General features: G+C 37.6%; 1 pseudogene; it reads right to left on the reverse strand.

Moving 5' to 3' along the window:
* Window positions 1–23,211: 23,211 nt before the first annotated feature.
* Window positions 23,212–23,316, reverse strand: LOC119824144 (annotated as a pseudogene).
* Window positions 23,317–23,335: the final 19 nt, after the last annotated feature.

Here is a 23,335-nt window from a genome sequence, read left to right on the forward strand (position 1 = left end):
CACTTACGAAGTATTTTATCTGTATAAACCTCTCAATGCACACATTAAATTATAAAGTAGGGATTATCTGTGTCTTAATGGACAGTCCTATTTACTGGAGCTCTTCTCTGGATCTCCAAATGGGGAAGATGCAAGTCATCCTCATGACCTTAATTTAGTTGTCAGGAATGCTCTGAGAGCAGGAATCGTATGTCAGCTAAGGTGAGATGGAGCAAGAGTAAGAACAGGCTGAAGGCATGTACAGGCATGTGAAACCGAAGCAATGGTATCAAGTAGAGCAGTGAACAGACATTTAAATAGCTGGGGCTAGAAAGATGCTCAGTGGTCAGGAAACCTGTGGCTCTTGCAGAGAAGCCAGATTCAGCAGTCATGACTCCAGTTTCACATGATTTGATGCTCGCTTCCAGTGGCACCTGCACACGGGTGTTCCACATGCAAATAACAGACAAACACATAAATAAAACAAATACACTTTTTGTTGAACCTATGGACTTTATTAGTGTTCATTATAGGAATATGAAGAAGAAGTGGCTTACCAGAGCCAAAGGGAATCAAAGAGAGTTGGTTTAACAGCATGAGTTGGGGATTATCAAAACTAGACACCTGGAGCACACTGCGCACCTGTAGGCATATCTGCAGGCTAAAGACTATCCTATCTCGGTGGCTCAGTTTGTCAAAACCTCTTCTAAAGACAATGGCTAATTTGAGACTCTTATAGGAGTTAAGCTGACAGTTTTTCAAATAAAGTGTAGCAGTAGCAAGGAAACAAGAGAATGTGGTTTTTAATTCCTGCCTTTTCACTAACTACCTGAAATAATGGCATCAGTTGTGTTATACTTTTAGGTCTGAATTATCTTATCTGTACAAAAGGAGGAGATAGATGCTAAATACACTTCAAAGCTATAACTGACCATTAAGTAGTAGATAAATAGAAAGCAGCCAACAGAAATGGAAAAAGATGGGTTCTGTGGCGCCACGGTGGTTTTCTGTAGAGCAGAAACGACATGGTCATTGTGCTCATTGATTACTCAAAAAGCTGAATAATGGCATTTTTACAATGTCCGTGCAATTCATATAGTACATTGTAGAGTAATGGAAACACAGCACTTGTTTAAATTGGTTAATAAAATTAATGCCACAATAATTAATTAACTGAATTTAAAAATGCAATGCCTGAATGTGCTTGGCAAAGAATTGCAGCCAGTGGAACAGACTAAGGATAATGTTTGTTTTCTCTCCTCAGGATGTTAAAAATGCTCACAGTTAAGGTGGCAGAGACTTCCAGACAATTATAAAAACAGGCAATGACTGAAAATGTTTACGTGATAAAGAGAAAGTGCCTCCTAACTCAAATAAAGAAAAAGAAAGGAAAATATGGCAGAATTGTGTGTGTGTGTGTGTGTGTGTGTGTGTGTGTGTGTGTGTGTAAAAGGAAAAATATCCAGGGGGGAAAATGTGAGATCATTTTGAAATGGATGGCATTGATATAAATTTAGCCTGATTGGTGAGGACTAAGAAAGGGAATCAAATGAGTACTGTCAGCAGGAAGCTATTTTGATTAGATTTGAATTTGAAGAATGGCAATAAGTATGCTATTGTACATTGACCTAATCAGGTCACATCTGGAATGTTAGGTTCAGTTAGAAGTGTCCCATTTTCAGAAGAGTGCTGACAAACAGAAGTACATGCAAAGAGGCGGCCAAAATGGAAGATGAGCTGGAAATTCTCTGTAGTAAATAAAACAATATTTTGAAACTAATTTCTACTAGTGAAGCCAAGAGCTAGAACATACTCTTGACTACTATTCCCAAATACTTGACAGTTTCCCTTGAATTCAACATTAAGGTATATCAGAAAAATATGTGCGGAAGGTCATGGTGCAGAGGAATGGAGGTGAGTAGAATAGCATATCCATCATAATCTGATGGGGCAATGCTCTCCTGCTGTGCAAAAGAGGATGGAGCTGGCTGAGCTACTGAGGAGACTTTATAAATTGACCAAGAGCTGGTCCAGGAATCACAAGATAATCTATGGCAGAAATCTAAGGATAGATGGAGATTGCCTCTCCTTCACACAGCAAAGGTAACTTGTTTGCTTGATTGTTTGCTATATTTTAAAATTATGAATATAAATATAGTATCTATCATATATTCTTGGCATCTCTTTGGCTTTTTTAGGTAGGAATAGTGTGTGTGTGTGTGTGTGTGTGTGTGTGTGTGTGTGTGTGTGTGTGTAGGATTGAACCAAAGGCAATTTGAGGATGAAAATCAAAGTCCTACCACTCCCTAGATGGAAGTAATCAAGCTAATGGACACTGGGCTATTCATTGAATATGGTTCATCCTACAAAAGTCTAGATTATATAAGAATGTGATAAATTATTGTTATGAGTAATGCCATACTGAGGGAGTGGACCATGAAAATGGGTAGTTAGAAGAGAGGCATCTTTCAGCTGAACACAAAACAAAAAACAGCTAGAACTTAAACCACATGACATGGAAAATTGAAAGAAAGTGCCTAATTAGGAAATTATCATCACTGCAGGTATTCAAGAAAGAGTTATCCAGCTAAGTGTCCAGAATTCTATCAGCCGAATCTTGACCCTTTGAGTGAGCCAAAGTATGATCCTAGTCTGCAAAGTAAGTATGATCCTAAGCTAGTCATCTCATATCTCTGAGTTTAATAGATAACTATGTCTTCATAGATTTTTACAAAGTTTCTACTGCACTAGGTTTCCACATCACCCCTCAAAGGCGCTCTCAGCTCCATCTGTCTTTCCCAGCATTCCCTCCCTTGGCATTATCTCTCCTCCCTCTTCCCACCAGGTCTTCCAGTTCCTGTTCCCTCCACTCCTTCCAGCCCCCAGTAAACCCATCAAATCCATTCTATTTCGCCCTCCCATGGAGACCTATAGTTCCCACTCAGTTCCTTCCTCTGCTTCTAACTTCTCTGAGTCTATGGATGAGAAGCTGTTATAATTTATTTGATGGCTAGTATAGAATCCTTTGTATTATTCAGTTAATTAAAAATGTAAGGTGAGAAGAGCTTCTCACATGCTGTAAACACCACACACCTATTATGGCAGGCTATTTGAAATGAAGTAAAGGACATTTTATAGCTTGAAGTGAACCAATCACACCCAAACCCCCTTGTCTATAAAGATAATAAAGTAATGAATCATATCAGAATCACTTTGTTTTGGGGACTGTTCCTGACAGCAAATTGCAAATGCCTTGCTAATAAAGGTAGACAGCTTCTGAGATGTACATTAAAGAGATTAAATTGTCTATTGCTTAAAAAGATGGTTCAGTGTTTAAACACTCTTGCTATACAAGCATGGTGTCCTGCTTGAGGTCTCAGCCTTGAGTCTCATCAATGACTTGTTGCAATAAACCCTTGCAAGTAAGGATCCATAAACTAAATGGTTAAAAAAAAAAGTGTGTGATTCAACGGGCCACACAACAGCTTCCACAACAAGATTCTTTCTTTTTCTTCATCTGTTTTTGTTTTCTTTATTTGTTTTAATTAACTTTTGATTTGAAAATCAGTTACAAGGGCAGAAGACAGATGAGGAGAGACAAGGAGATAAGTGGGATAGCAATGTATGATGTGAAACCCACAAAGAATCAATAAAAGGGGGAAAAAGCACTAGACAAAACCTTACAGGTACCTTAAATCCAGCCCTATCTGGATTCACTGGTTGAGAGACAAGAACTGCTGGGTTTTCCTGTCTGTCTAGTTAGAGGTTCAGTGAGAGACCCTATTTCAAGGGAATAAGTCAGAGAATGATGTAGCAGGACACTTAGTGTCCTCCGTTGGTCTCCATGTGTACAGGCACACACCCCTGCACACATACGTGGCTGGGCACATAATCCATAATCAATGTTCATACATATGTATACATGCAAAAAGAATAATTAAAATTTTACTGCCTCTCAGAACTCACAAGCTGAATTTTAAACAACTTGAGCTTTATGCAGGTGGGTTTTATACCACCCAAGAAGAAGCACAATTTGTTTACAAGGTGGAAGGTATTGAAGAGTTCCAAATTCCACTGTGTGAGTTTTCAGTTTCAGTCAACCAGGATTAAAAAGTAAAGAACTGTAATGGGACAGAAATAGTCTAGAAATGCTGAAACGAAATATTAACGTGGAAAAGCAATTGGAATTTATTACTTCTCCAGGTGGCAGAAGAAGCAAACTTTGAAATTTTAACAAGCGATCCATTGTATCTCAAGAGACATCGCAAAGTACCATTGAATTATCTCTTGATAAACACACACAAATATACAGTCTTCTGGACAGCAGTAGATCTCAGGGGTTATACACGTTCCTCATTACAATATAAGCAAATCCCTGATGAATTTAACTGTAAGATTAACAAAGCTTTTACTTCTGTAGGGTGACAAAAATTAAACACATCTGTGTTTTTACATGAACTAACCTTCCTTCCTGAAAATATTCAGATTTTGACTCTCAATAGTTAATACAAATCGGTAATTAGATGAAATTATGCACAAAAAGATGGATAGTGGACGCTAGGAAATTACTCGTTGTTACATCAGTCAGTGATGTGCTAGAATTTGCTAAATCTTAGATAAATGGTCCAAGAAGGTAGTTTTATTCATGACTGAGCATATGAGAAGCTCCCCAGTAGCCTCAAGATCCTTGTTTCTAATCCAGAGATTAGATACCATGGAACCTCTGAAAGATAAAAAATATGGGTTTTTCAGTGTCAATCTATAAGTTAAATATTATTAAACTACGTTTTTCCTTCTACATGAAAAATATCACACATATATGCTACAAACACAGCCTGCTGGAAACAACTGCTATCCAAAATTTTTTCATTATCTGTCATATCACTAAAATTATCTTAATTCACACTTTACATATTTGTTGGTTTGTGTCCTATAAACAAACCATCATATAATTAAGTGATGTGGACAACATATTATGCAATATATAAAATATTATACAAAAGAAACTAAAGAAAAATAAAAACAGAATATTTACGAGTACTTTTACTTTAGTATATTACTGTAAACTTAGACTGTCTTAATTAGCTCTGAAATAAAATTCACAATTAAAGGAATCTTCACATAAGTGAAATAATTTGACTTGATACTTAATTTTAAGGTCTAGCATAGCTATAGAAACATCTTAGGCTGTGACTATCTCAATTTAGACCATTTTTAATTTCCACCTACAGACAGTCAAAAGTGTTTGGTTTAATTACCCATGTAAAATTCCATATTCTTAATTAATTACTAATGAAAACCTTCCAAATTAATATGTGTTATATTTTTTTATTTTTTATTATGCTGCCTTAAAGTACACTGAAATAACAGTGTAGAGATTTTAAATGATTTTGAAATTCTATTTCTAAGCTTTTACTTAAGTATATAATAAAGAACTGCACTATTATTTTGGGAACACACACTTGAATGTTGTTCAGCACAAACATGATTTTTTTTCTCAAAAGATTCTGTCCACAAAATTTCTCTCTTTAGGAGATTTCCATCCATCTTCATGGTGTAATCTTAACTATGGGTAGATTTTTATAACTTCTTATACAATGCAATATCAAAAGTTATTAGTCCTTACAGTAAACATATTTAGCCTAAACTTTTCCCCAAAAACTTCTAAGGTAATCTCTAGCATGAATATTTTCATAACTTTCATCTATTTATTTGAATAGTGAACATCAAAATAAGAACCAATATTTGTTTAGCATACTACTTCCACTGAGCCTTATTGTGTGTGTGTGTGTGTGTGTGTGTGTGTGTTGAACACTTTTTACTACATAGCAAGGTAGCTATATCTCACCATTAATCTTTTTCCTCTTCTTCAGTTAGAGATCTTTCAAACTTTAGCTCATCCAAATATGGAAAATTTGTTGATATTTTGTTTGTTTACCTGTTTGTTTTCGTTTGCAGTAGGCTTATTCATGAAAATACATTCTTGGAAACTGGGGCCATATTTAAATGCTAAAACAGATTTCTTCATTGAATTCTTACTTTTCTCATATATCCTAGCTTTCATGCCTGAAAGATGATATGATACTAAAAAATCTTTTACTGTGTAGGCAAGAGAAACATGGAGAACTTGCCAGTGAAAGTTGTTGTAGCTCATACCAAGATCCCATTCTTTTTAAGCTCACATCTAGTATGGGATGCCGAGTTTATCTTACTCTTTAAAGAACAGAAATGCAGGGATTAATGTTCCAAAATAGTCTTTCTGTTCCACAGCACACTAGCTTCAGCAGCTGTATTCCGGAGCATACAGCTCAAAAGGGTCACTTTAACCAGGCTTGGTGGCACACTGCTGGAACGCATGTACTTGGAAAGCCTGTGCGGAAAATTTCAAATCTGAGGACAGTCGGATGCTGCAGGGGCAGAATGATTTCCAAGAATCGCGCAGTAGGTTTCCTATGACTGAGTATATGGTCCTTAACTGTGCTTAGTGGGTTATCAAAAAAATTTAAAAAAATAAAAAGAAAGACATGAAATTAGGAACAACATCTTCAGAGGATGTTGGTGAAACTGAAAGAAATAAATATGGAATAAATAGGATGATACTTCAATGAATACATGTACAAAATGTTCAAAATAACAAAAACTTTAAGATGTTTAAGATAACTTTTCACAGGGGTCAAGGCTAATTTGACTGCTATATACAAGGGGGTAGAAGCAGTAGAAGGAGGAAGAGCAAGGAGGAGAAAGAGGAAGAACAAGAACAAGCAGGAAGAAGGAGGAGGAGGAGGAGGAGGAGGAGGAGGAGGAGGAGGAGGAGGAGGAGAAGGAGGAAGAGGAGGGAGAAGAACAAGAAGGACTATAGATAGAGATTCTTACATCTCTCTAATAGAATCCCTCTCTTTCCCAGATGAAATAGGGAGATTCACACCTGTATATTCTAAGATAAATATTGAGGGCACCCGAGTCACCAAACACAGAGCATAGAACGGTCCCCACCCCCAATTCCTTTATTCCAAGCTGAATTGGAAAGAATAGGCATAGTAGTGCAGCATATTTGAACATATATCTTCTTTTGTATGAGCATATATCTTTAGTGGTAAATGAAACATATGTATATAAGTTTCAGACAATGAAATATAGGAGAATGAAGAAATAATTTTTACCATAATTGTCAATGTAGACATATAATGTGTTACATAAGACACATGGAATAGTTATTATGATTTTTAAAAGTTTCCAGGAAAAATAGTGATTGGCAATTGATGAGTGTTGGAGTAGGAAGAGTCATTTTTTGGTGGTATTCTTCTGATAAATAGCCACACTGCATTGAGTAGGCCAGCACACATGTTCATATGCCCATTGGTGTCATTGTACTATAAAATAATCATTAATGGCAGGACATGATGAAGCACATTTTAACTCCTCACACTCAGAGGCAGACTGTTCTATGTGAGTTTGAGGCCAGCCTGGTTTATATAGAAAGTTCTAGGTCACTCAGGGCTACTTAAATGAAATCCTGTCTAAGAAATAAAACTCTCTCTCTCTCTCTCTCTCTCTCTCTCTCCTCTCTCTCTCTCTCTCTCTCTCTCTCTCTCTCTCTTGTTCTCTCTCTCTCAGAAGAAGAGATAATATATGATAACATACACATATATACAATATGATGATATATTTTATATATATATATGTGTGTGTGTGTACTTTCATATATATTACATGAAAAAGAGTCTAGATTAGATACCTGGTACCTGTTGGAAGGTGGGATTGGAAAGGACAATGAAGGGTAGATATGGTCAAAACATTGGATATATCCATAATATCCCAATAGAATAAATAAAAACATTTAACATGATTTCAGAGATAAAAAGAATTAACTGGAAACATAGCCTTTTAATACAAGGATTCTGTGTTTCTTAATTATCTATCCCTTGCTGAAATGAATGGTGTGACAGAGAACATACCTTCAAAAGAAATAAAGAACTTTTAAATAAATGCACAGTGCTGTGCAAATTTTTTAAAAGAATAAAGGCATGGCAGTCCACACTGAAGGAAAGCAATTACAGCTGGACACCCTTAGGACAGATTCTATGCACTTCTTCATAAATCACAGCCAATCTTCCAAGACAAATGCTCCATAGGCGGAAGACGTCATGCTTGCTCACTTCTTCTTAAGAAAAGTAGAGAAGAAACTCTGGGTTAAAAATGCTTCTATTCAGATCAATCCAGAAAGACCTCTTGATATATTCAAATATACACTTACTATCCCACATTCCCATGGAATCACATTGGGGACAGGATGGATCCAGCATAGTATCAGGAGAAAGCATACTAATCAATCCACATAAAACTGATGAAGCATTACATTAAATATAATTGCTATTTCAATGGTAGTCAATGGTGTGGTTCCCTTGAAAGTCCATGTCCTGTGTATTAAGGAATCACAAAGGCTGGTACTCAGCAATTTCTGGTGAGAGAGAAAGGGTGGAAGAGGAGGGGAAGTAAACAGAGGAGTAAGGAGAGGAGAGGAGAGGAGAGGAGAGGAGAGGAGAGGAGAGGAGAGGAGAGGAGAGGAGAGGAGAGGAGAGGAGAGGAGAGGAGAGGAGAGGAGAGGAGAGGAGAGGAGAGGAGAGGAGAGGAGATTAGTCTGGTGAGGTGGCTCAGTGAGTAAACCACTGCCACTTCACCATGAGTTCGGAGCTTCTGAAACCTCTTAGAGCTGGAGTGTTCACTTGCATTTGCAATCTCAGAGATCCTACACTGAGATGGGAACCAGAGACAAGAGAATAGCCAGAAGGTTGGGTCAGCGAGCATGGAATATGAAGCAGGAAAAGATAAAAAGACCCTGTCTCAACCAATATGGAAGGCAAGTGCAGACACCTGAGGTTGTACTCTAACCACAAGGGCCTTCTAACTCACATGCATAATACATAGAAGCAGGAGATTGAACTATTGACAACTGATTAAAAAATACATAGTAGCAATGAAACATATATGGCAATAATTAAAAACAGGCCAAGAGCTTGAGAGAACAATGGAGCTGTAATAGAAGGGACTGGAGGGGGGAAAGGAAATGGGAAAATGATGCAATAATATTTGAATTTAAAACCATAAAAATACCAACAAAGTTATAGAGAATTAGAATTTTTATGAAAAGATAATAAGCTTTGACATATCCTCTAGAATTTTAGACTATTCTTAAAAGAAATTTTTCCTATAGTTTCTCATTTTCTGAGTTGTTTTCTTTCTCGTTCACTCAAAGAATATAAATGCATACGCATAGGGTGTATATCCCTTGAATATGGAACAATGCTGCCACAATGCTGTCACACATAACTCTTAATAAATAGTTGTTGAATACAGAAATGTTTGAACCCAAGATCAATCTTTCCTATGTTCTGTTTTTTTCTTCCTGCTTCCTTCCAAATCTCATGAGAATGCCTCCCATTGGTAGCCACTAAACAGGAACCATATGGGAAGAGGCCCTGGGAATGTGATTCCTTGGGTCTCTTCGCCTAAGAATGTGATGGTGGTGAACATAAGCTGAAAATAGATAATCTGTCATGAGGAAGATGGAATCTTCCTCTGGGTCTCACAGCAGGCTTCCTTCTTGTTACCTTGGAGAAGCATGGTAACTTCTTCAATATGTCCTAGGCATCAGTAAACATAAACAAATAGGTCCTGTTGAGTTATAGAAAAGGCTTTGAAAGTCTAAGTAAACCAAGGCCACTATGCAGGCACAGTTTAGTTGAAGTGGTGCTGAGTGCCGCAGGAGCAGAAACCAGAAATAAAATATAGTAGGCAGAACAAATAAGAGTTGTGTGGTTGTCGTGGAGGATGCTATTTTGCTGTGGCTGTTGTTGTTCTTATTTTCTCAGGCCTAATGAGCAATACGGGTACCAAAGCAACCCTGGAATGGAGCCTGGCATAAGCTACATGCAGGTGTGTGAACAGCTAATGGAAGTGACAGCTAAGATGACATATAACCAGGGTGTTGAAAAATGAATTATCCATGTGGTTTAAATGAGCCAAATGATATATTGGAACACCATGGGGCTTAATACAAAGCGTGGCATTCAAGATGGAAGATCCAAACCCTGACTCTGGCTCTAACACAGACCACTTTCATGAGACTGAATGAGTCATTTAAACCACACCATGCTGTGGTTTCTCCCTCAGTCCAATCAATTCAACAAGATGTACTGGCCCCTCACATCACAGGACGCTGTAAGGAAACAAGGGAGGTGTCTGCCACTGCGGTGTTTTCTGTGCAAAGCAAGGTGTTTGCTCTATGCAAAACAATGGTCCTGCATATGGCTGTCAAGCCAAGACTCTCATAAAATCAATTCGCTTTTTAAACTATGGTGGTTTCTAATGTGGTATAATGCTTCAGAAGTATTAAACCTCACTGCCATGAATCTACCCTCCCCTTATGCTAATTTGCATGTCATACAACGTTTACAATTAGACAATTTACTGTAGTTCTGCCAAGTGTTGCCAATCATTTGCAGTGTTTTGCCACAGCCTATAAAACCCCCTCAGGCCTAAAATATGTGCCCTCACTCCTGCATTCACAGTCTTATATTTAGACACAGCCAGCAGGCCCTTTAGGTTGCTCCAAATCAAATAAACGCTAAAGCCCACACAGTAAGTATTAGATCACCACTGAGCGAGAGGTGTACAGACTGAAAGAGAAAACAAAACTCGGGGCAAAAGGAATCCCCAGGCATGAGTCAGGCACAGAAGATCTTACAGCTTGTTGGAGAAAGAACACGACAAGGAGTCAACAAAGCCTAAGCGAACTGCCAGCTCTGACACTTTTGATAAAGCATAGATCCATCTTGCAAAGGACTTTGGACCTCAGCTGGAAAATGGGAGTACCAGTTTACATCAGATGGACAAAAGCAAGAAGGTATTCATTCATCAGCTCACCGTGTACAGAGCAACAGAGCCCAGCTGGAAAGCTCCATAGCCTGTGGCCTACTAATAGCACTGACTTAAACTATGTGACTTTGCGCCAAATCATCACAATAATATGTCTCAGATCTTTAAATCGGTAAACCGGGAACAACTGTAGAGTTATCGTTACAGCAGTGTCGTAAGGATGGAATGAGATCACTGTAAAGCAATTAAAATGCTCTATGACAGGTAGCAGCATTATCGCGAGGACAACTGCATACTATGCAAAGAGAAAACAAAGTTCAATCCAAATGTTTAAAGAAGGACATACAGAGCATCAGATCGTCTCCCCAAATCTCTTGCAAAATCGGGATGCTGTCACTTGTAGTTTGCTTCCACACATCTTCACTCACAGCCAAGGAGATTTCATGACACGGCATGCTGGTAAGCTCTCATTCTCCTGAGACATCGTTATCAGGGGTGGCAGCATAAATCCTTATGAAGTACCTGCTGTGTCAGCTGAACCAAACCGCTGTGGGAGCTGGGAGCAAGAGCAATGACAGCTGCACAAGAATCAAAGAGGCCGTCACAACCTGGGAAATAAAACAGGAAGAGCGAAATACAATGAAAAAGCCTTCTTACGCTTCTTGAATCTGTTTTCTGATCAGGAGTCCCGCTGATTTAAAATAAAAGGCAATGCCACTGAACCCTAAACTAAAAAGCACTATGAGAATCCTGTTATCATACATTTCTTCAATTTAATAGATTATAATAATGATTTATGTTGGAGTCTTTTTCTGGCTACTCTCACATACATACCGTAAACTGGATAGTTTATAAAGTATAAATACTTAGGGCTGGAAAGAGTGTTCAGTGGGTAAAGACACTTGCCCTCAAGCCTGATGACTTGAGTTCAGAGACAGAAATCCCTATTTTTTTTGTATGTGTGTGCAAATCCCAAAGAAAGAAATCTTTATGATTAAAGAATGTAACCAACTACTACAGGCTATCTTAGGATTTTTTCTTTTTCTTTTCTTTTTCTTTCTTTCTTTCTTTTTTTTTTTTTTTTTTTTTTTTTTTTTTTTTTTTTTTTTTTTTTTTTTTTTTTGGTTTTTTGAGACAGGGTTTCTTTGTAGCTTTGGATTCTTTCCCGGCACTAGCTCTTGTAGACCAGGCTGGCCTCGAACTCACAGAGATCCACCTGCCTCTGCCTCCTGAGTGATTGGGTTAAAGGTGTGCACTACCACTGCCGGGCTATCCTAGGATTTCTACAGAAATGTATTCTACCCCAAAATAACCAAACAAATGATATTTTCATGAAAAAAATAAATGCAAACATTTATTTCTCACAGTTCTTATGGCTGGAAAACCCAAGATCTAGGCACCAATAGATGTGAGGCCAGCTAAGTACTCCTTTCCTCACTGGTGGTGCCTCCATGCTGTGTTGTCCTGAAAGGAAAGTGGCAATGAAGCTCCGTCAGGCTTGTTTCATGATCACATTTATGAGGGATATTGCCCTCAAGACCATATCGTGCTCAGAGTCTCCACCTTTTAACAGCGCCACTTTGGGGAATACGTTCCAACATAGGAGCTTGAAGGACTGGAATTACTTACCTCAAAGGGCTTCTAAGTCATAAATCCTTACTCAAGACCTGCAGGCTTCCTGTTACATTCTTTTTTCTGTAGATATCCCGGCTGAGATTCTGTGTCTCCTCTTTAAAGCCTACTGCATAGGCCTCCTATAACCAAACCTACAAGCACACCTTCATCGTATCCTCCATTCCTTCATTTTCATAAATCATTCTGACTTAAAGAGAAGAACATTTCCTCTTTCTCACTATCACTACACCAGGGTAGTAAATGTAATGAAGTTCTGTTCAGTCTTACCTGCTGTGCTTCTCTCACACTTAGTTGTCTTTAACCTTTCTAGTAACTGAGTGTTGCATTTTACACTGCTTCTTGGATTTCAGTACATAAAGTTTATTAGGGACATTATCTACCAAAAGGGAAGGGGGCATCATGCACTCAAATAATTTCTAAGGTATCTTTTCCATCTTCTTAAATATGACAATTTCCAAAATAGGCATCCAAAATTCATACCCTGCGTGTTCACTTTCTTTTTCTCTTTAACTCCTTTGCTGAATAATCGTGCTCCACTGACACATTCTTCCTGCAGCGCTGAGCCGTCTCCACCTATTTCTCCAAGTGTTAACAGACTCCTCAGTGTTTACCTTGTTTGACATGAGAATAGCATTTGGCCCTGTTCCTCTCTTCCTTTTAAAGCATGTACTTTTTATCTAGTGCCAGAAGACCCCCTTGCCTTTCTCCTTAACCCTTCGGCTGTTCTATCTACCAGTTAGCTCTTCTACACAAGTCTCTTTGTTGACTCCTCACTGTCTGCCTGGTTCCTAGCAACTAAAAATGATTTGCAGAAATGCATGCTTCTTTCACCTTACATATCTCATCCCCAATTCTCACTCCTTTCTGTGTCTTTATCTCCAGTCTAGTCTGATCTTGCTGAATCTTCAGAACCATATAGCAAAGTATGTACTACACAACTCTAAGAATCTCATAAGCATATAAAAGTCATTTTTCAACTCTGGTCATGGCATTTTGTGTCAACGAAATAATGCTCCTTGATGGTTCCTTAATTGTTCCTGACATTCAGTTCTAATCAAAGAATTTTAAAACTCATTGTCTGTCAGTTTGGGCATCATTTACTGAGAATAGCCTTCCTGATATCTAGACATATAATTAGCTCCACTAACTTTTTCTCCACTATTGATCCCATAGGATTCTCTTGCTCTCCAGTTCTCATTATATAAAACCAAATCATCATTTCTGCTGCTTAGATTTTGTACTCATCAGGAAAGAATGCATTAAATCACTGTCTTCCCCACCAAGCAATGCCAATAGACAAAATTTGGGTAACTTGATAGATGTGTTGGAAGAAAGAGAAAATGAAGAAGATGAGGTGGGAGAGAGGAGAGAACAGAGTTAAATAAATAGAGATGGGTTTTTAAAAATAAAGCTAATAATGAAATCATAAAGGGTAAACACATGAATAGAGTTATAAAGTGAATACCAAAATCCCGGAGAGAATAAAAACAATTGAACAGAACACAGAAGCAAAATATTAAACAGCAAGGGAGAAATCAGGGTGTGAGGATCATGGTCATTAACAAGGGTGCTTTTGAAAATTCTTGGAAATTGTGGCCATAGATTAATCTATTCACATCTATTAATATATTAATCTAATGATATTAAAGTAGTTGGGGTGGTGAGGTGGCTTAGTGGATCAAGCCCTTATTGCAAATCTCTGAGGATGGGAATTAATAATGGCACTTATATGAAAGCCTATTGTCTATATTCCCAGGAGAATTACAGAGGGAGCCCTTGGGCAAGCTTTCTGACCATAATAACTGGAATCAACATGCCATGGTTTTAGAAGAGACTCTCTTCCCCTGTAAGTAAAGTAGGTCGTAATTGAGGGTAACAACTCAGATCAATCTCCGGTCTGCATACACCTCTACAATATAAGTCCATAAACATATGCACACATATATGCTTGCACACAACGTACATATGCACATGCAGAAAAGTTTCTAAATTCTCCTCAATCTCAGTTTCTTCATGTATAAAATGCAAAGCATAATAACATCGCAGGATTCCTTTAAGAATTAAACCAAGCACCTTTAGTGAAACCTGAACAAAACAGAATGATTGCCACAATTGTGCTGCTTGGGTAAGATAGAATTTGGTGGGTAGCTACCCTGAAATATTTTTTGTACATAATTCCTTTCTTAGCATGGAAGATTATTATATTAAAAACTAGAGAATTTTAATATGAACTAGAGAATTTTAATCTCCCAGTGTCTTTTACTTCTCAGATCCTGAACTCCCATGTCTCGACTGTAATTTGTTAGAAATCCGGGTCTCACATCTTCCTTTCTAAAGTAATCTTATTTATCTTCATGTTATCATCTAGCAGAAAGATGAATGCATAGAAGCTAATTTACCAAGTATTGATTTCAGCTGAAACAGTGGAAAGTAAAGAGCTGCTTCTTTAGTTTGATAATTACAAATGAAGATTTTTGAGTCTGTTTTTCAAACAGTTAGCAGAGCTTTAAAGAAATTCACTTAAATCTTAATGTAAGAATTAATGGCCTAAGCATAAAAATCAAATATTCTGTGAGGAAGTAGGTATCTGTATTCCACTTGAAGACTGAAAAAGTGAATGATTGGAACTTAATAGTGGCTGATGTGGAATAAAGCTAAATTTCTACATATAATGTACACTTTAAAAATATGACCATTCCCTTGGACTTTGCTTTAAAATGTGTAATATTCAATATGTAAGATTATTCCCGAGAGAGTTCAAGGAAACCTTGTTCTGTGCATAATATTAACTGCCTAACCATGCTAAAGATAATGTATCACTCTCTGCACCTTCGATGGGAATGCAAGGTCTCTCTCCTAGAATGGCGCTGTGCCGCTGATAAAATACCCTACACAGAGTGGCCTTCTGTTTCCTTCTGCAAGGCACTGGGGAACACAGCCAACTTTGCTGAAGATAATTCTGTTGATAGTGTGTTGGTTAAATGCCAAACATGTATTGGGTGACACTAGAACATATGTTAATCATAGAGAGGAAATATAAAACAGTCCTTCTACTCAAGAGTTTGTTGTCTGGTCAGGAAGATACATACATGCATGCATGCATACATACATACATACATACATAGTTTTGACAGGCGTCTTTCTATAAATAATAAAAACATAATAGGTTAGAACGAGTGATAGATGCTAAAGATTAATTGCTCATAATGGTGCTATTAAAAAGCTCTTGAATCCTGAGCAAACTCTTGGTATGGGTTTAAAAGTTTTATTACTTAATATCAAAGTGAATGCATCTTAATTATTAAAAAAATTCAAATATACAGAAGTAAATAATTTCTCCAATATAATACCATCACCTAGAGTTACATAGAGTAAAATTTTGGAATCTTTATATTTTGTCCTGTCTCTATGTTATTATTTATTGTTTTAAGGTATTTAGAAATTAAAGTAAACGGTAATTTTTTTCAAACTCTTTTGTGATATTATCACATTCAATACATTCCCATATTAAAGAGGCCCTCTCAAATTCACAGAGGCTATGCCCATGTTCCCGCAAAGGTGCCTGAAATGAATAGTACAAACACCCCTTTAATCAAGATATGTCTCCATCAATCTTTCTTTGCTCTTTAAATGAGAGTTTATATGCAAATGTGAGAAAATTTTTTTTCTAGTAGAATGATTTCTATTAAATAATAAGCATCCTGTTATGTCAGAGCAAGTATATTAGTTCCATAAAAAACAATGTATGAAATTAGGGAATATTGTCATGCCATTATAGATTTAAAACCCAGAAGCAAATAATCTGGCTATTCTACAAATTTAAGTTGAATGAGAAGAGATTTGGTGGGACAGGTGCCAAAGCTGAAAAAAAAAAAGTACAAAGCAGATCATAAATACACTGCCATGTCATGATCTGTAAGGTATCTTTTATCCTGGAGCAATGGAAATTCAATAACTGTTTGCTCAATGTAATTGATTTACCCACTTAGGACGAGTTTGCTTCCTTAAGTAAATAAGACTAGTAATAGAATATCTAACAAAGGCCCTGGTAAAGATATTCTTTCTTCAGGAAGTGTAACTTATCTTCAGGGCTGAAATTAGATGAAGTCTGCTGATCTAATTTATTAAGAATTTCCAATGAGTTAATTAATCAAAAATCTTATAACTACAAAATTTTATGTTGTCTTCATCATATATTTAGTATTTATATATCTTGAAATTCAGTCAAATGTTTTAGATGTAAGCTTTAGGTAAGACTCATAGGGTTTTCCTTGAATGTGAACACATCCAACATTTTTCAATCTATTGCTCTTTTGTATAAACCCATATTTCATAATATAATCTATTTTTCTTAAGATGCAACAATATGTTTTAAATGTATAACATTTTACATTTTCACAAATTTTAAACTTTTAAAATTTCTATAATACCATAGTAATATTTTTCTTTGTAACTGACATAAATATATTCTTTTTTCTAGCTTTATTTCTTAATTTTTCCTTTTACTAAAAACAGATTCTTTTCTCATACAACATGTCATGATTATAGTTCCCTCTGCCTCTACTCTTCCCTGTTCACCCCCACAACTCCTCCTGTCCTAATTCAATCACTTTCCATCTCTCATTAGAATAGTCTTCTGAAAGATAAAAACTAAAAATATAACATAATAAAAAATAAAAATGAAAAATTAAATATAATATGAAATGAAAAAATATATAATAAGATGAAGCAAAAGTTATCCTATCAAAGTTGGATGTGACAATCCAACAGAAGGAAGAGAGTCTCAAGGACAGGCAGAAGGGTCAGAGTTTCAGAGTTCTCACACTCTAGAGGCCCATAAGAAGTAGTAAGCTAATAACTGTAATATATAAGCAGAGGACATGGTATAGACTCATGTAGAACCTGTGCTTCAGTCTCTGTGAGCTCATATGCACCTTGCTTAGTTGATTCAGAGGGCCTTGTTCTCCTGCTGTCTGTCACCCCTCATATTCCCTGAGCTCTGAGCGGAGCAATTTGGTAGAGATCTCCCTTCTAGACTCAATCTCTGTACACTGTCTGATTGTGGGTCTCTGGATTTGCTCCCATCTGTTACCAGAGGACGCTTCTCTGATGATGACTGGGTAAATTACTGATCTAATAGTATAGAAGAATATTATTGGGAGTCATTTTATTATACTTTTGTTTTGACCATTAGTGTTTAGATTTATTGTAGGACTCTGGGTTATCTAATCTCTGGTTCGTTGCTACGTTAGCAGTGCCGTGTATGTGTTCCATTTTGTGAAATGACCCTTAAGTGAAATCAGACATTTGTTGTGGAATATTTGTTTAACTAAGCAAAGATGTGTTACTTTTGTTTATGGTGTGTTTGTTTATATAAAAACGGGATGCCTAAGAAACTGATAAATGTAATAAAAAGCAATAAATGGAGAGGTGGGACAGGCTGGTGGGCAGAGAAAATAAGAAGGGAAAGAGAAGGGAAAAGAGAAGAAAAAAACAAGAAGAGAACATAGGAGAAAGATGAGGTGCTCAGCGCCAACCAGACTGGCAGCTGCCAGTCAGCCAGAAAAGGAGTAAGCAAAAAGGTAGGGCATACAGAAGGAAAGAAAGATAAAAGGCTCTGAGGCCCAACGTAGATGAAAAGAAACAGGTTAAATTAAGTTATAAGAGTTATCAAGAAACGAGCATAAGCTAAGACTCAGCATTCATTCTAAGTCTTCCTGTCTCAATTGGGGGTTAGCAATCCAAGAAAGCCTACTACAGACATTGGTTGGCTACTTCCACAAGTCCTGGGCCACCACTGACCTAGCAAATTTTATAGGCAGGACCGACTGTAGGTCAAAGATTTTGTGACTAGGCCAATATCCACATTTCTCTTTCAGTACCTGAAATTGCCTTCTCACACCAAAGACATCTCAATATAGGGGTATCAGGCTCCATGTAGGCACCGGCTGGACTTCTCCATGCTTAATGAGCTATGTAGGTGTTTTACTCAGCAATGGATACTGCCTGTCATTTTGCAGAGAGTAGTTGATTGTCTTAGCAACAGCCTGAGTTATTTGGGAATTTTCACACGGACCCCCCTGAACAACCACTCAACTGAAAGTAACCTAGTCCTGCCACTAGGGACCTCATCTAGCAACAAAGGTGGCCAGTTGTGACTCTGTCTCCCACTACTGGGACTACTCATTAGGATCACCTTAATAGATTTCAAATAGTTTCCCCTGCGTTAGGTTCCCACTCCTCCCTGAAAGCTCAGAAATCACATCCACCTCAGTCTGTAATCTATCCCTCCCTCTCATCTCTCCCACTACCTGGTCTTCCCTGCTCCCATCTCCATGAGCTCCCAGTTGGAAACCATTAAATTAATTCTATTCCCCCCTATACCTCTTCTCTTTACCTAACTAACCTCTCTGTGCTATAGCTTGTATCTTGATTATTGTGAAGCTGTGTTACACTGCTTGTTTAAAACACATGATTGGCCTAATAAAAAGCTTAATGCCAATAAAATGGCAGGGGAAAGGATAGGCAGGGCTTGCAGGCAGAGAGGATAAATAGGAGGAGATATCTGGAGGAAAAGATCAAAGATCAAGGAGGAGGAGAGGAGGACTCCAGGGGCCGGCCACCAAGCTACACAGCAAGTCACAGAGTTATGTAGAATAGAGATAAAAGCCCAGAGGCCAAGAATAAATTGGATAATTTGTTATGAAAAACTGGCTAGAAACAAGCCAAACTAAGGTCAGACATTCAGAGAGAGAGAGAGAGAGAGAGAGAGAGAGAGAGAGAGAGAGAGAGAGAGAGAGAGAGAGAGAGAGAGAGAGAGAGACTCCATGAGATTCATTTGGGAGCTGGCTGGCAGGCTTCCTGAAAGCCCAAAGAGTAAAGAGTAAAAACAACCAATTACATTTTGACTTTCCACCATGAGTTCATATTCCCATGTAAGGTCTAAGAAAGCTCAAAAAAAAAAAAATACAGATACAGCTCCTATAAGAAATGCTGCCTTAGCTGGGAGGTGGTGGCGCAGGCCTTTAATCCCAGCGCTCGGGAGGCAGAGGCAGGCGGATCTCTGAGTTTGAGGCCAGCCTGGTCTACAAGAGCTAGTTCCAGGACAGGCTCTAGAAACTACAGGGAAACCCTGTCTCGAAAAAACGAAAAAAAAAAAAAAAAACAAAAGAAAACAAAAAAAAAAAGAAATGCTGCCTTAGAAGAGAGCACTTAAACAGCCTTTTCCATGCTAAATAGAAAAATAACTAGGGATATATATATATATATATATATATATATATATATATATATATATCCCTCCCCAGTGCGGTGCATGGGCATTCCATAGCTGGGAGTTGAATGCAGTTCCTGGTCAAATGCACCTCTGCAATGAACTTAGTTGAGCAAGTGTCCCCTTGTTATAGCATAGAGTGTCCTTCGGAAATATGCCCAACACTAATATTGCTGGATCTTGAGGTAGATCAATTCGCAACATTCTGAGTAACTGCAGTATTAATTTTCTTAGTGGCTGTTGAGGTATACACTCACACAGCAATGGAGGAGTTCTTCCCTTGACAACAGGAGCTGCTACTTGTGTAATTGGTTCTAGCCATGGAATCTCAACGTAGTTTTGATTTGCATTTTTCTGATGGCTAAGGATGTTGAACATTTCTTTAAGCGTTTCTCAGTCATTTGAGAGTCCTCACTGAAAATTCTTTGTTTAGGTCTGTATTTCATTTTTAATTTGGATTATGCTTTTTTTTTGTATCTTGTTTCTTGAGTTCTTTATATACTTTGGATATTGATCCTTTATTGGATATGGGGTTACTCTAAACCTTTTTGCATTTTGGCTGCCACTTTGTCTAGTGGATGGTGCCCTTTGCCTGACAGAAGCTTTTCAGTTTCTTGAGGTCCTATTTATTAATTGTTGATCTTAGTGCTGTGCCATCTGTGCTTTGTTCAGAAAGTTGTCGCTTGTCTCAATACTCTCTCTTCTACCAGGTGCAGGGTATCCAGTTTAATGTTGAGGTCTTTGATCCTTCCATAATAAATTTAGCTTGGATTTTAATTTAAAATAAATTTCTCCTTAATTTTAATTATTTAACTGAATACTTAATGATTTTAAGAATTGTGTTAATTAGTAAAATTGACTTAATCAGTTTTTTTAAACTGTTACAGCCAACTTTTAGTATAAATCACACAGGTGGAAGAAACAGAGTGACAAGCTGGCTTAGGGTTTCATTTGGTCTCTTTTACAGAGAAAAAGTAGGATTTCTGAACTCTGAAAAGACGATGAAAACTCTGTTCCTTGTCTATTCAAATTTAGAACTTAGGGTTTTCATTTCCCCCTCCATTCCCATAAAAATACATCACTGGGATATCTTGGTGCCAAGGACATAAAACCTTTACTACTTTCAAAAAATCTTGTTGGTTGTCAGCCCTAGGGCCAGAAGAGGAAAGGTGGAATGATGTCCATTCCTGGGACAGCTCTCAGAGAACAGCGGGAACAGGACTGCTCTCTGCCCAGATCAGGTCTCGGCTCACTCAACTCCATAGAAACAAAGGTGGAGTCAGTTAAGCTTCTTTTTCCCTGCCAGAAAGTTAACTCCTCAGAATCATGTCACCCGCAGTCTGCCAACGGATGTGCCTGTAAAGTGTCTGCCTCACTATAGTGCCCCCTCCCTGCACTCTCTCCCTCTCTCTTCTGCTTTGGTATTGGAATTGATGCCTCAGTCAGTACAAAATATGCAATTTAGGTGCATTCCATTGTTCTTTTACCCACCTACCCTATGACTCAAGCTTTATAAGTCAGTACATTACTTCAGTGATGGAGCCGTCCTGTGATACCATCTCCAGAATCATCTCTGTCCCTTGTACTCACCTCATCCCAGACCAGCAGCTGGTAATGCTAAGCATTCATGCAACTCCATAGGTGCTTTAATATGTATAAATATTGTTCAAATTAATGGTGCCTTTAATATATGTCTGACTACTATCATATGGGAGTTTTCACTCATGTACTTTAGTCCTTTAAATTCTCTTACAATTAATATTTATAAACTACATATTTTTATCATTTAGTGACTTAATGCTATTTTTTATGAAAAATATGTAATAATCCTCAAGGAGATAATATAGAAATATACTTTAAGGCAATTGAGTCCAAGCTGATAGGGTCCATTGCATTTCCATAATATCCCTGCTTTTCTATAATCTCTGTACTTCTCCTTTGACTTCAAGAACCAAGTTAGTAAATCTGTCTGCTATGATTTTGTTGTTGTGGTTGTAGTTGCTGTTGTTGTTGTTAAGGTGAAAAGATGTAGAAACTCCTACCACATAAACCATCAGTTGTGGCTATGAGATTTGTCTAGAAGGCTTAATCAAGGTAGATGACCCACTACAAATGTGAATGGCACCATCCTACTCTGAGCTGGTGTCCAGACTGAATACGAAAGAGAAAGGGATGGAACACCAGCATCTCTCCTCACCGTTCCCACACCTCTACCTTCCTTCTGCCTCCTTTCCTCTCTCTCCCTCTTCTTGACTATGGATTCAATATGAGTAGATAAATCATATTGCAGCAACCATGCTTCCCCTACCATGGTGGACTGTTCTCTGACACGATGATCCAACATCTTCTTCTTTAAAATGCTTTTGTCAGGTGTCTAGACACATAAAGAAAAGAAGCAACCAGCACAGAGTATCTAATCTGGAAGCCAGACAGCTTTGTCCAGCTGGAAGCACCACCTCACAGTGAGAAAAGGCACAATGACTAAGAAACTATCACTGTCAAAGTGACATTGAAATTCAAAACCTGTTCCAACCTTACCTCAGACAGAAAAGTCTGTAGTGGTCATACCCCCTAACTGCCTTATCCCTTGTGAGCCAGCCTCATTCCAGGAGTTAGGCCATGGAGTCCCAGCAAAACAATGTTTTCTCCATCCCATCATATTTAATTTACCAATGTATTCTGTAGGAACCTTTGCAGCTCTCCCTGGCTCTTGAAACTCATGGAAACCTCTTTATAGACTTTAAATGAATTTTCTTTGATATTTCAAGTGAATGTATTTTCTGTTTCCCACCAAGATCCATGTTTGTCAGTTATCAATATCTATACCTTTGCAATGTTTCAGTCATTTTAAAATTACATTTTATTACTTTTGTTTCCTCCCCCACATTATTTATATTTCATTTCAGTCTGTTAGTGAGGTAAAAGGTAAGGCACTCTGTGTATTTAATAGAAAAATAATTTCACAACTACAGTGATCCTGATCCTATTGTTTGGACCTGAAAGTCTACCACTTGGACTGAAGTGTTTAATGATACCTCTTAAGGAACACAAAAGGGGCCAAAGATGTCTAAAATGATATTATAAATCAAAAAGGCCAGCTAAGTGACTATAAGAGGGACAGAAGCAGGATTAGACCAGGTAGAAGTAGATGTCTGTAAACGCTGAAGCTCTACATTGTCGAAGTGACTCATTGAAATTTAAAAACTTGGACAAGAAATCATTTGTTTATTTACTTACTTGGAAAAGTCAAACCAGAGAAGTTAACTTAGACGTTCTTGTCTTTACAACATTGGCTCATAGGATTTCCTTATCTTTTTAATAATATAGATCCTAGATGTGCAGTTTTACCTCTTCTTTATTTTTTCATTTATTAAATGCAGTTTCTGACAGTATTACAATACAAAGGCAATGCCTGACTTTATGGATCAGTTTCCCATTCTCTCTATTTCTAAAGGTTTAATTTAATATATTTTCCTCAGATAGAGGATACATAGATATTAAACTGATAAAACCAAATATTACGTTTGATTCTAGCCCAGAGGCTGAGAAATGATGAACCACACTTCGATCTGG

The sequence above is a fragment of the Arvicola amphibius genome, chromosome 9 (assembly GCF_903992535.2).
Source record: "Arvicola amphibius chromosome 9, mArvAmp1.2, whole genome shotgun sequence".
Taxonomy (NCBI): Eukaryota; Metazoa; Chordata; class Mammalia; order Rodentia; family Cricetidae; genus Arvicola; species Arvicola amphibius.